General features: G+C 38.5%; 1 protein-coding gene across 6 annotated transcripts in view; it reads left to right on the top strand.

Annotated features, from left to right (window-relative positions):
* The window catches only part of HYDIN (HYDIN axonemal central pair apparatus protein), a 427,212-nt gene that overhangs the window by 16,196 nt on the left and 397,623 nt on the right, over positions 1 to 13,393 (top strand). Inside the window, exon 1 of one of the 6 annotated variants that reach the window (XM_079117077.1) lies at positions 157 to 1,942. The exons of the other annotated variants lie outside the window; for them this stretch is intronic. The gene's annotated coding sequence lies outside the window, so the exon portion shown is untranslated. Of the gene's footprint in view, positions 1 to 156; positions 1,943 to 13,393 lie in introns of those variants that run through there. 6 annotated transcript variants of the gene reach the window in all.

The following is a 13,393-nucleotide window of genomic DNA, read 5'->3' as shown; positions in this document are numbered from 1 at the left end:
TTCCTTAGCACTGTCAAATTTCTAGTCATTATTTACATTTCTCATATTTTTTCTCATATTTTTTCAACAGTTGGTGCTATACAAAGCATTCCAAAATAAGGTTCACATGTTACATTTGGTTGGCACGTCTCTTTGAGTTCATTGGTTTTTCCCTCTCTCTTTTTCTGTTTTCATAATTTTTCTTTCAATTGTAGAAGAATTCAGGTCACTTATCCTGTAGAATTTCCACATTCTGATTTTATATCCTTGAGGTATAATTGGTAATTTAACATTTCTCCACATTTCATGTAAACTGGAATTACATCTGAAGGCTTAATCAGATTTCAAGATTGACCCTTTCTCAAAACAATAGTTCTTGGGGTGTACCTCCTATTCCATCACATGAGGAGGAAGACGGTCTTGTTTTTCTTTTAATAATATTAAGATTGTATAGGGTTCAGGTGTTGTCAGCCTCATCAATTGATTATCATTTTCTTCATCAAGGCTTCACCTAATAGTTTTGGTATAGGGCTTTAAATCCTTCCAGTAGGGGGTTGACCATGTGATGATTTCCCAATGCTATCATTTCTTGTGTGATCATCAGCCAGACTTTTTCTATACAGAAGCAATTTTTTTCCTAATTTACTATTTTGCTACTGTTACACACATTCATACAGGACAGGAATGACAAATTCATGACTATTCCATCTACCTATCTCTAGAATAATATGTCAGTGCTCTAGTGACCTTCAAAAATGACTAATGAGTTTAGTTTCATTATGAGGTAATGGATTTGTATACATTTGATGTTCCTATCTTTGGCCAATGGCAGAGCCCTTGAGGTTGGTCTTTATGCCTTTTTGTTTTGCACAGTCTTTGGTACTTTTCTTACTCAAAGGTGGGACCAGGCATTTCTGACTGATCTTGCCTATTTCCTGACCCAGTCTTGGCATTATAATAAGTGTTGATGTCCGATAGAGCAGATCTCTCCAATATCTTATCCTGTTTCCCTAAAAAAAAATCCAATGAAAATCAACAAAGGGAGGACCTACACTAAAGGAATGGTCAATCAAAGGAGAAACTAAATCAAGTTAAAAACCAAAATGACTGGGAATACATCTCTATTTTCTAATGACATGACTCTGTATTTAGAAGATCCAAAAAATTCCACCAGAAAACTTGTAGAACTCATAATTGAATTCAGCAAAGTAGCAGGATATAAAATCAATACCCATAAATCAAATGCATTTCTATACTTAAGTGGTGAAAAAGACAGGAAAATCTCAATGGAAAATTGAATGAACGCTTTTGTTGACTTTCAAAAATTTTCTTGGTTTCCCTTCTCCACAAAAAGGTGGGGTTGTCTGAAGTTTGATGTTAGCTCCAGTTCAGTGTGTACCGGACTGGTTGGGTGGGTGAGCCAATAGCAAGATGCCCTCACACCCTCTTCCAGTCTTCCCAACCTGTTGTAGTAGGCTCCTACCATCCCTGCACACTCAGGACTCACTGAGATGGAGAGAGCCAAGTTTTCTCCAGTTTCTTCAACCTGTGCTCCCCCCAGGGAACTGCCCTTAGTCTCTGGCTTTCCACAGGCTTGCCAGACACAGACTGACCCACATAAACCCAGCTGCAGTCTGATGGACCTGGGCTTCAGCTCCCTCAGGCCCTGTCTTGCTGTAGTCCCAAGATCTCAGTGCCCTTTCAGCTTGTAGGGAGATCAACAGGGATGCGCTCACATAAAGGAGGGACCCTGCATAGAGGAAGCTAGATGGAAGCTACTACCACACCCAGCAGAAAAACCTCAGGTGAAGTCAGACCTGCAGTTATCCCAATATGTCTCCAGGTCCTGTTCTGTGTCCCCAGAGGTGGCTGCACCCTGAGATGGCAGCAGTGGCAGTGGCAAACCTGTAGGCCCTGGTTGGTGTCCCAAGATGGTGGTGATCACATGTAACCAAACCTGTGGGTACTGTGACAATAGAATTTAAGGCAACAGTGGGCAGCAGGTGATCTGAGGATGGTCTGTGGGTGGTCTGCAGGCAAACAGCAGATGGATATCAGGCAGTGGGTGATGGGTGGGTGAAAGGTTGGCAATGGGTAGGTAAGAGGCAGGCAAATGGGTAAATGGCAGATATTAGGTGGCATTCAGCAACCAGTGATCTGCACTCAAAAGGCAGGCAATATGCTGGCAGAGGGTGGTGATTGTGGTGGACTAATCGGGGGTAAACTGTAGGGGATTGGTAGGCAGCAACACTGCCTCACAGAGAAACAATATTTCCTCTCCTTGAATTCTGAGTCATGGAGTGACAAGGAATGCAGCCTCCCTCTAGTCCACCATCTTGGATCTCCCCCATTTTTAGATTGAAGGAGTCATTTCAATTTTTAATTTGCTCATAACTTTAAAGATCATGAATAACAATTTATACTTTTTTCTGCATCTTTTATTATTAACATGATTTTCCTCCTTCAGTATGTCAGTGTTGTGTACTACATTCAATGATTTGATACTATGAATCCAACTTTAAATTTTTGGGTTGAACTCAACATAGTTCAATATATTTTCACTGTATTAACTATTCTTTTTGCTTTACAATTTTTCCCTCTGTTCATTCTTATTCCCATCCTGTTCATTTAGTACTTCCTTATGAATCCAATCTGTATGTATACTTAGCTAACCCCAAAATTAATAAGTACTTTTTTAATATATATTTTTTAGTTGTGGGTGGACACAATACTTTCATTTTATTTTTATGTGGTGCTGAGGATTGAACCCAGTGCCTCATCATGCTAGGTGAGTGTTCTACCACTGAGGTAGTCCCATAAAAATTAATAAATACTTTTATGCTCTTCTTAGATGAGATTAAGTATGGGGTGCTCTACCACTGAACTACATCCTCAACCCTTTTTTTATTTTTAATTTTGAGATAGGATCTCACTAAGTTGCCCAGGCTGGCTTTGAACTTGTGATCTTCCTGTCTCAGCCTCGTGAGTAGCTGGGATTACAGGTGTGTACCATTGCACCTGACTAGCCTTTTCTTTAGTGAGAGTTTGTTAGGGTTAATCTTTCTAGATTTGTCCAAAATTGCCTGTAATGTTCCCTTACTCTTGAAAGGTATTTTTTGCTGGTTGTAGAATTAAAAGACAATGGGGTTTTCTTTCAGCACCTTTCAATGCATCTTCCTATCTACTTTTGGCTTCCATTATTTATACTGAGAAGTTAGCACTCAACCTAACTATGGCTCCTTTGGAGATAAGATGTCTCTTTTACTGACTCTTTTAATGATCTTTCTCTTTGGTTTTGGTTTTCTTCATGTTTCTTAACTTCACTTATTTATCTTCTCTACTTCTCACTCCATGAACTGCCCTGCATAATTCTTCTGATACATTTTCTTGTTAAGTAATTTTATTTTCAGTCATTTAAAATATGCCATTTACCCTTACATAGAATATCTAAATTTGAATTTTGTATCTATCATTGTTCAGTATTGTGTTTGGAATTTTTAAAAATATGCTATGTAACTTACCTTTATGATGCTTTGCTTAAAAATTTTAAATCTAAAGAAAACTGAAATAAAAGCACAATGAAAATTCATATATCCTTTATTTAAAGTTACTGGATTTTAACATTTTGCTATATTTACTTTTGTTTTCTTTTTCCTTGTCTTTTTTTTTTCTTGAACCACTTGAAAGTAAGTTTATGATTTTAGTAGGGAAATATCATGACATTTCTTTATACATATTAAAAGATATCTCTGAAGTTCAAGAATATTATAGAGCCACAATGAGGTTATTGTAGTTCATGAACTTAAAATTGATGTAGTAGTATCTAATGTACAGTCCATATTTATATTTCTCCAATTTCCCAGTGGTGGTCATGTGATGTTTTGAAAATAATATTAAGGATCCAGTCAAGGATTACATACAGCATGGAGTAGTTAAGCTTTTTAAGTCCCCTTCAGTATAGAACAGTCCTCCTGTTCCTCTTTTGGATTATTGCAGGTTTTTGGTTTCCAAGACATTGATATTTTGGAAGAGTCCAGTTGTTTTACAGAATTGCTATATAATTTTTTCTGTAGATTCCTGTGCCCTGCATATGGTAACTGTCAAACTTGTGTCAAGCCCTTAGTGCGTGTAACTTTATATAGTCTCTGTCTAATAAGTCCTGTAAATTAAACCTTTGACAGTGTTTCTACCATCTCGAGTGTCTGCCAGTTTTGTGCCTCCTGTCTTGTGGTCTTGTGTTTGCTTATTTCTGACTGGGTGCTCCCCATTGTCCTTGAAATGTGTATGGAAGGCTTCTTACTCTCTGAGGTCTGGGACAATGATGACTTCCTTCATAGAAGATTTATATTTGCTTGCTCCAGGCCCCTCAGTAGTCTGGGACTACCCTAAACCTAGATCGTGGCTTGAAACTCTCTGGACAATTTAAGTGGTATGGATTTCACTGAAAATTTGAGTCAGAAGTAAACCCAACTCTCTGAGCATTTCTCTGTGTTTCTTTTTACTCTCTTTCTGCTCAGCACCATGGCAGGCTTCACTGTGGCTTGCTGGGGTTGGTGATGGCCAACCTTAATTCTGGGTCCTGGCCTAAGGTACAGCAAGCCTCTCGTTACACTTCCCATCTTGAGCAGGCCTTGATCATTGACTTCTACAGCTTTGCCCAGCGAAGCCACCAAAATCCAAGCCCCATTTTTTTCTGGACTAGCAAGTGCCCCCAGGGCAGAAGCAGCTGTGCTGTTCTAGAGCTTTGCTTACTTCTCTGGTGCTCAGTTTCCTTAAGGGTTTGGTCTGACAATTTCTCACTATCTTGACAGCCCTTTAATGCTTTTAAGATTAGATTTTTTCACCTAGGACTCTTAGTTGCATTCAAGTGGGTGGTTGGTCCAGTGAATTTGCCATTCTTGGGAATGGAAGTCCTCTTTAATTTTAGAAGAGATCTTATTATTGTGCTTATTACAGAAGTCGGCTAGATACAAATATTTTTCATGTTTTTAATCATAATCTGTCTAAACCCTGTGAAAGTGACGCACTAAGAATTTCCTAGTCAGTATTTACCAATATAACTGAAAGAAGAAATATGATCCTGTTATGTGCCAGACAGCTCAAATACAGTGTTATAGTATATAAAAAATCTCTGTCACTAGTTTTCATTACTGAATTCTGTTATGACAGCCATCCAATAGAAATTAAAGGAATTGCATTTGACATTTTAATAACAGGTAGACATGCAGCACTTAACAAGTAGCTACTAGTGAGGATGTACAAACCAGTGATCAGGGTTGAAACTCTCGATTGATGAGGGTCACTGAAGCTCACTGTTCACTCTCTTTGGGGAATTGCCACATCCCTAATGACTGGTGAGGCAGATGAAAGCACTGGTCTCTTCTTTACTGATGTCAGCGGGCACCATGGCTGGGTCAGTGAGTAAATCCAACTTTGCTCTCATGTGTACAACCAGCTTTATTAGAGGGATTCTAGATATCTTCTGTGGAAGGAAACCTGGTTCTCAGGCACTATTTTTCTTTTTTTGGTTAACAGATAAAACCACTTTGTAATGTTTGCAAAGGAAGTTGTTAGTACTTTGAGAAAATGCATGTAAAATGTATCCATTTTACATCTTTATGCATCAGATCTTTAGAATCTGAAAATGAAATATTTTCTTCTAAGCACAGATTCTGTGAGTTTGGACTCACACATCCAAATACCAGGAATCTTTGGATCTGTATGAGCTTCTGCAAAGACTGCCATGTGTTAGTTACATTCAAATGTGGGCTTCATTAGAGCAGAATAATTTACGTATGGAATTAACTGTCCTGGGTTACCTCTTTCAGATATGCAGTGATTTTTTTTTCATAATTTTCAGATTTTAAAGTATTGTGAAACACTCTTGCCATCATTGGCACAGATTAATTGATCTACACATTATTAATTGCTCTGTATATAGGTGCAAGTGCTGTAAGCTTAGTCTCTCCTAATAGAAATGAAGTTTTTTCAGCTTGTTTGGAAATAGCAGCTTACACTATTGCATAGTGGTTTTCTGTGGTTACATTTCTGATAAATGTATGCAACATATAAATAATAGTGTTTATCATGGGCAGTGCTTGATTTTAAGCAATAAACCCACTTCAATACAAGAGATACGCTGTGGACCCCAGGGCCTTGAAGTGGAGAGCTGCTCTCAGGGCCTGCTATAGTCACTCATACTAGTCTTTCTTTTGTAGATGTGTCCATTCTGCTCACACTTCTGCTTTTTTCTGCTTAGCTTTGTTCTACAGAGTTTGTCTATGTTTTGGGGAAGATAACTGACAGTAGCTTTAAATTCATTTTTAGCCCAGCAAGTCCAATGAGTAAACTCTTTCCCAATGTCCAGCTATCACTCAAGCTAAGGATTCCGACTGGCATTATTAGGGTCACATGTTTTCCCCCAAGGTCAACAGCACAGAGGAGAATAGGACTCCCTGATTGGTCATATCTGCTCACCCATCTGGACAGGGCAGTAGGTTCTTACCATAAGGAGAAGGAAGAGGAGGGAGTTACACTGGACAGCTGCAAGAAATCCTTCCCACATGTACATTATTAAATGGGGAAAAAGCTGTTCATTATATTTCTGATTGAGAACACAGTATTGAATCCAAGTAGGATAAATAAAATTGAAAAAATGATCTACTGAATTCATTCTGGCATAGGACAAGATAATTCCTCACATAAGAAAATTCCATAGATTAGAAGAATTGACACAGCAACTGGATGAAAGAGCACTTGTGTTGGGGATTGTTTCAAGTGTTAGAAAAAGAAATGAATATGCCTGAGATTTCTCTTATTTAGACTTCATGCACAAAGAAGTCACTAAGAAATGATAGACTACAACTTATTTACTTTACTTATTATTAACTTAGCAGAAAGGGATCATTATATCTTTTGTTTATATAAAATATACGTAAGCCCTCATTGATTTCATGGTTAGATCCAAGGTGAGAAATGGTGGTTATTGATGAATGGTGTTTTCAGGATCCCTTCTTTAATGTAGATTTAATTTTCAGTGAAAATAATATGAATTGCCTAGCATTCATAAGAAGTTTATAAAATAGATTAACCTTGAGTGGTGTGTGCGTGTGTGTCTGTATAAACTGAATCAAGCACTCCAAAAGAGCATTCATAATGTGCAATAGCTGTAGAAACCAGAGCTATTCTCACTGCATGTTTTTGAAAGCCTACCAGTCTTTCAGACTCTGCTGCTGACAGAATCAATAGCACATAAAATAGAAGTTATTATATTTTTGTAAGGCAAACATGGCTTTAAAATAGCCTGTCTACCATATTTAAATTAGCATATTTGACAAATAGAACAAGAACATCAAAAACTGCTTTTGCAAGTTATGGTCTGGATGCCTATTCAAGTTATTCATGCCATGGTAATACATTGCAAATAATAGGCAGACCACAATTATGTATAAAGAATTCACTTTGTCTAGAGACTATGGTCACAGCAGACAGCTCAAATGATACTTGTGTCAAAGAACCTTAATTGACTCAGACAACTCAGAAGTCCCTGGCTGGATGTACGGATTCAGGCGATGTCGTCAGAACTCAGTCTCTCAGCACTGCTTGCATTTGTGTGACTTCTCAGACAGCCTTGCCCATCGCAGGGCAAAAAGGCTGCCCACAGGTTTAGGTCACAGACCACATCTACTCAGCACCTGAGTCGAAAGCAAGCATGCCTCTTTTGCAGCAGTTCCAGTTAAATCTGGATTAAGCTTCATTAGTTTTGACTTGTTTGACTTGGGTCAGGTGCTCTGAACCAATCACTATGGCTAGTGATGTGTAATAATGGGCCACCACTGGATTGAAAATAAGGGATGAGATGTTTCCTTCAGGAAAATCATAGCTTCATTCCCAGAAAGGGGGAGGAAGATGAATGCAGAACAGTGAAAAACAATAAATATCTGCCAGATGACCTTTTAAAAATGGAGATATCTTTGAGAAGTAAAATGTAATGAAGAGATGCTGTATTTTATCGAATGCTTTTTCTGCATCTATTGAAATAATCATGTGATTCTTAACTTTAAGTCTGTTGATATGGTGAATGACATTTATTGATTTCCGGATGTTGAACCAACCTCACATCTCTGGGATAAACCCCACTTTATCGTGGTGCACTATCTTTTTAATATATTTTTGTATGCGATTTGCTAAAATTTTGTTGAGAATTTTTGCATTGATGTTCATTAAGGATATTGGTCTGAAACTTTCTTTCCTTGATGTGTCTCTGTCTGGTTTAGGTATCAGGGTGATATTGGCTTCATAGCATGAGTTTGGGAGGGTTCCCTCCTCTTCTCTTTTATGGAATACTATGAGAAGTATTGGAATGAGCTCTTCTTTAAAGGTTTTGGAGAACTCGGCTGAGAACCCAGCTGGTCCCAGACTTTTCTTTGTTGGTAGGCTTTTGATGACCTCTTCTATTTCATTGCTTGAAATTGATTTATTTAAGTTGTGTATATCCTCCTTGTTCAGTTTAGGTAATTCATATGTCTTTAGAAACTTGTTGATGTCTTCAAGGTTTTCTGTTTTGTTGGAGTATGGATTTTCAAAATAGCTTCTAATTATGTTTTATATTTCACTCATGTCTGCTGTGATATTTCCTCGTTCATACAACATCCCTTCATGCTCAAAACACTAGAAAAAATTGGGGTAGTGGGAACATTCCTTAACATTGTAAAGGCCATTTATGCTAAGCCCATGGCTAATATCATTCTAAATGGTGAAAAACTGAAAGCATTCCCCCTAAAAACTGGAACAAGGCAGGGATGCCCTCTTTCACCACTTCTATTCAACATCATTCTTGAGACTCTAGCCAGAGCAATTAGACAAATCAAAGAAATTAAAGGGATATGAATTGGAAAAGAAGAACTCAAACTATCCCTTTTCACTGATGACATGATTATATATTTAGAGGAACCTGGAAATTCCACCAGAAAACTCTTAGAACTCATAAGTGAATTCAGTAACGTAGCAGGTTACAAGATCAATGCTCATAAATCCAATGCATTTTTATACATAAGTGATGAATCTTCAGAAAGAGAAGTTAGGAAAACTACCCCATTCACAATATCATCGAAAAAAATAAAATACTTGGGAATCAATCTCACAAAAGAGGTGAAAGACCTCTACAATAAGAACTACAGAATACTAAAGAAAGAAATTAAAGAAAACCTTAGAAGATGGAAAGATCTCCCATGTTCTTGGATAGGCAGAATTAATATTGTCAAAATGGCCATACTACCTAAAGTGCTACACAGATTCAATGCAATTCCAATTAAAATCCCAATGATGTACCTTACAGAAATAGAGAAAGCAATCATGAAATTCATCTGGAAGAATAAGAAACCCAGAATAGCTAAAACAATCCTCAGTAGAAAGAGCGAAGCAGGGGGTATTGCAATACCAGATCTTCAACTCTATTACAAAGCAATAGTAACAAAAATGGCATGGTATTGGTACCAAAATAGACAGGTAGATCAATGGTACAGAATAGAGGACATGGACACAAACCCAAATAAATACAATTTTCTCATACTAGACAAAGGTGCCAAAAAATATGCAATGGAGAAAAGATAGCCTGTTCAACAAATAGTGCTGGGAAAACTGGAAATCCATATATAGCAGAATGAAATTAAACCCCTATCTCTCACCCTGCACAAAACTAAACTCAAAATGGATCAAGGACCTTGGAATCAGACCAGAGACCATGCATCTTATAGAAGAAAAAGTAGGTCCAAATCTTCAACATGTCGGCCTAGGATCAGACTTCCTCAACAGGACTCCCATAGCACAAGAAATAAAAGCAAGAATCAACAACTGGGATAGATTCAAACTGAAAAGCTTTCTCTCAGCAGAGGAAACTATCAGTAATGTGAAGAGAGAACCTACAGAGTGGGAGAATATCTTTGCCAATCATACTTCAGATAGAGCGCTAATTTCCAGAATCTATAAAGAACTCAAAAAACTCTACACCAAGAATACAAATAATCCAATCAACAAATGGGCTACAGAAATGAACAGACACTTCACAGAAGATGTACAAGCAATCAACAGATATATGAAAAAATGTTCACCACCTTTAGTAATAAGAGAAATGCAAATCAAAACCACCCTAAGATTTCATCTCACCCCAACTAGAATGGTGATTATCAAGAACACAAGCAACAAAAGGTGTTGGCGAGGATGTGGGGAAAAAGGTACATTCATACATTGCTGGTGGGGCTGCAAATTAGTGCAGCCACTCTGGAAAGCAGTATGGAGATTCCTCAGAAAGCTTGGAATGGAACCACCATTTGACCCAGCTATCTCACTCCTTGGCCTATATCCAAAGGACTTAAAGTCAGCATACTACAGAGATACAGCCATATCAATGTTCATAGCTGCTCAATTCACCATAGCCAGATTGTGGAACCAACCTAGATGCCCTTCAGTTGATGAATGGATAAAGAAACTGTGGCATATATATACAATGGAATATTACTCCACCATGAAGAATGATAAAATGGCATTTGCAGGGAAATGGATGAAATTGGAGAATATCATGCTAAGTGAGATAAGCCAATTTCAAAAAACTAAAGGACAAATGATCTCGCTGATAAGTGGATGAGGACATATAATGAGGAGTAGGAGGGGGTTAGGTAGCGTTAGGGTTAGGGTTAGGTTTAGGGTTAGGTATAAGGAGGGTGGTAAGAATGGAGGAAGGAAGGACTGTATAGAGGGAAAAGAGGAGTGGAGTGGTGGGGGGAAGGGAAAAAATAACAGAATGAATCAAACAACATTGCCCTATGTAAATTTATGATTTTTAATTAAAAAATGTAATGAAGAGTAATTCAGCTGCCATTTTAATCATTCAACAAATGTTTAGTGACTCCATGCCAATCACCAAGCTAGGCACCTACCCAGGGATAAACAAGATGTTGAGATCTCTGACCTTATGGAACTTGCCTTTTGATGAGGAAGACAGATATAAAATCTAATTGGATACAAAAAAGGAGTAAGTATGTGAAAAGTACATTGCTTTGAGAATGTGCAACAGTGAGACTTCTGGGATGTCAAGACCAACTTTCTTGATTAAGTGATGTTTCAACTGAGACCTGTCTAAGATCAGGGCCTGCCAAGGACAGAGGGGGCCTGATATATCCCCTCATGTTTGGGTTTGAACTTAAAGGAACTGACTCAAAGGAGTAGGGATAAATTGGAAGTAGGTCCACAAAGCCACTTGAAATGCAAAAATAAGCTATAAAATGAGCAAAGATATTTACAAAACCACATAACTGACAAGGGGTTTCTATCCAGAACATATAAAGGACTTCCACAAGTCAGTAAGAAAAAAGACAACCCAACAGTAAAAAGTCTGGAGAGTTGTACATTTCACCAAAGGAGATACCCGAATAGAAATGTAAAAATATACTTGGTCTCATTAATAATCAGAGAAATGCAATTAAAAGCATAACTAGCTAAAATTAGACACTAATAGCCAACTGTTTGCAAGATTGAGAATGCTGAATACTTGAATACTGTTGGTGGGATTATAAACAGATACAGCCACCTTGGAAAACTGTTTAGCATCGTCTACCATAGTTTGAGATATGCATACTGTGAAGCATTTTCTCTTGTGCAGTGGCTACTCACTTAACAAGTTATAAGAAGTGAGTTTATTACTTACGGATAGGCATCAGGGTTCAGCAGAAGCCTAGGATTCATTGCCAATCAATTTCCCCTAGGCTCAGGAAATATGCCCAGAGTAGATGAAATCTGATCTTGCATCACAGATGAGGGACCTGTAAAGCAGCCCACCCTGGGTGTTATACACCAGGATCACATGAGTTTCTGGGCTAAAGCACTGAAGGACATCCTGTTTTAGGAGGTACTGGAACAGAGTGCAGGCTGTTCCATCCACTCCCTCCCTGTCTCAGGACTGCTTTCTCAGAATACTCAATGGTTATTCTTGAGGACTACAAGTGAAAAAGTGGAGAGAACTGAGTCAGTCCAAGGCCACCCAGAGCACTGTCCTGCACATACCCTCCGATCTGTCAGTTCCTTGCCCAGATATATGCTCTGTTTGCCTTTGTGCACGGAGAGAGTCACAAAACTCAAGTTGGCAACAACCCAAATGTTAATCAGTGGTAGAACAGATAAATAAATTGCAGTATGTTCAGATAGTGGACTGTTATTCATAATTTAAAATGAACAGATTATAGCTGCAGTCAACAAAATAGATGTACAGAGTAGCAGAAACTAGACACAGAAGAATATGAACTGTGTGACTTCAGTCTTCTAAATATTAAATACCAGGCAAAACTGTAATGTTCAGGGATGCATGCTTACATCATGAAAGGGAATCAAGGAAGTGAGTCTATGAAGGTGAGGACAGTGGTTGCCTTCAGTGGGGAGAAAGGGCATAGTGAGGGGAAAGGGCACAAGGGGCTCTCCAGGTGCTGGCAGTGTTCTGTTTCTTAGCTTGGGCAGTTATTACACTGGGGACTACTTTATAATAATTAATTAAACTGTACATTTGTTAGATACTATTCTGTAGGTATATTATATTTCACGATAAAATTGTTTAAGAGTTATTTATCTTTTATCCATCTCATTGAAATGAAAATCAGAATTTATCACTTTGTCAATCAAGTTTTAGTGGTGATTTTTCATTTACAGATGTGAGCCAAGCCTGAATGTGAGCACATAAGTAGTCAAGGTCAAAATCCAGTTAGATTTCTGGATGCTTATTACCATATGGTAATAGCCATATCATTAAGTTTCAGCTTTACTCTTCAAAAATAGTATGATTCTACTTACAATTAATACAGTGCCTCACACATAGTGAATACTCTACAGTACTAGTGTTGAGTAGTGTTAGGGGCGGTGCCATGTTGACTGTGCCAGGGCAGCACCTGATCACATCAGCAGCGAGGAGGTTAATTGACATAAGCACACTCAGGTGAATTATCGTCCACGCACACAATGTATGCGCATGTGTTCTCGAGCACTCCTAATTGTGCCTGCTCCGAGCATCTGGCCTAATCTTTGCATAAGAGGCGTGGCCCTGCTCTCCGCCTCCTGGAGGTGATATAAGCGTAGGTGGAGTGAGACAGCGCCACAGCAGCTAGTAGGGAAAAGCGGCACAGCAGCTAGCAGGCAGCGGCAGAAGGCAGATTGCAGAACGGAGAACTGAGATGCATCACTAAACCACCTTAAGTAGACGTACCCTTAGTTCACAGGATGCAGGACGCACCAGACCTTAAGTGAGGCGTAGCAAGTTTCTCTTCCTCTAAGCTCTAAGCAAAGCCTGTCCTCTCAAAGTCTCTCTCTTAAGCAAAGTCTCTCTTTCTCTCTGATAAACAAAGTCTCTCTCTCTCCTCTCAAAGCAAGTAAACCT

Source organism: Sciurus vulgaris (assembly GCF_902686455.1).
Source record: "Sciurus vulgaris genome assembly, chromosome: 17".
NCBI lineage: Eukaryota > Metazoa > Chordata > Mammalia > Rodentia > Sciuridae > Sciurus > Sciurus vulgaris.
The sequence above is the reverse complement of the archived record's forward strand: the minus strand, read 5'-3'. Positions and strand labels throughout refer to the sequence as shown.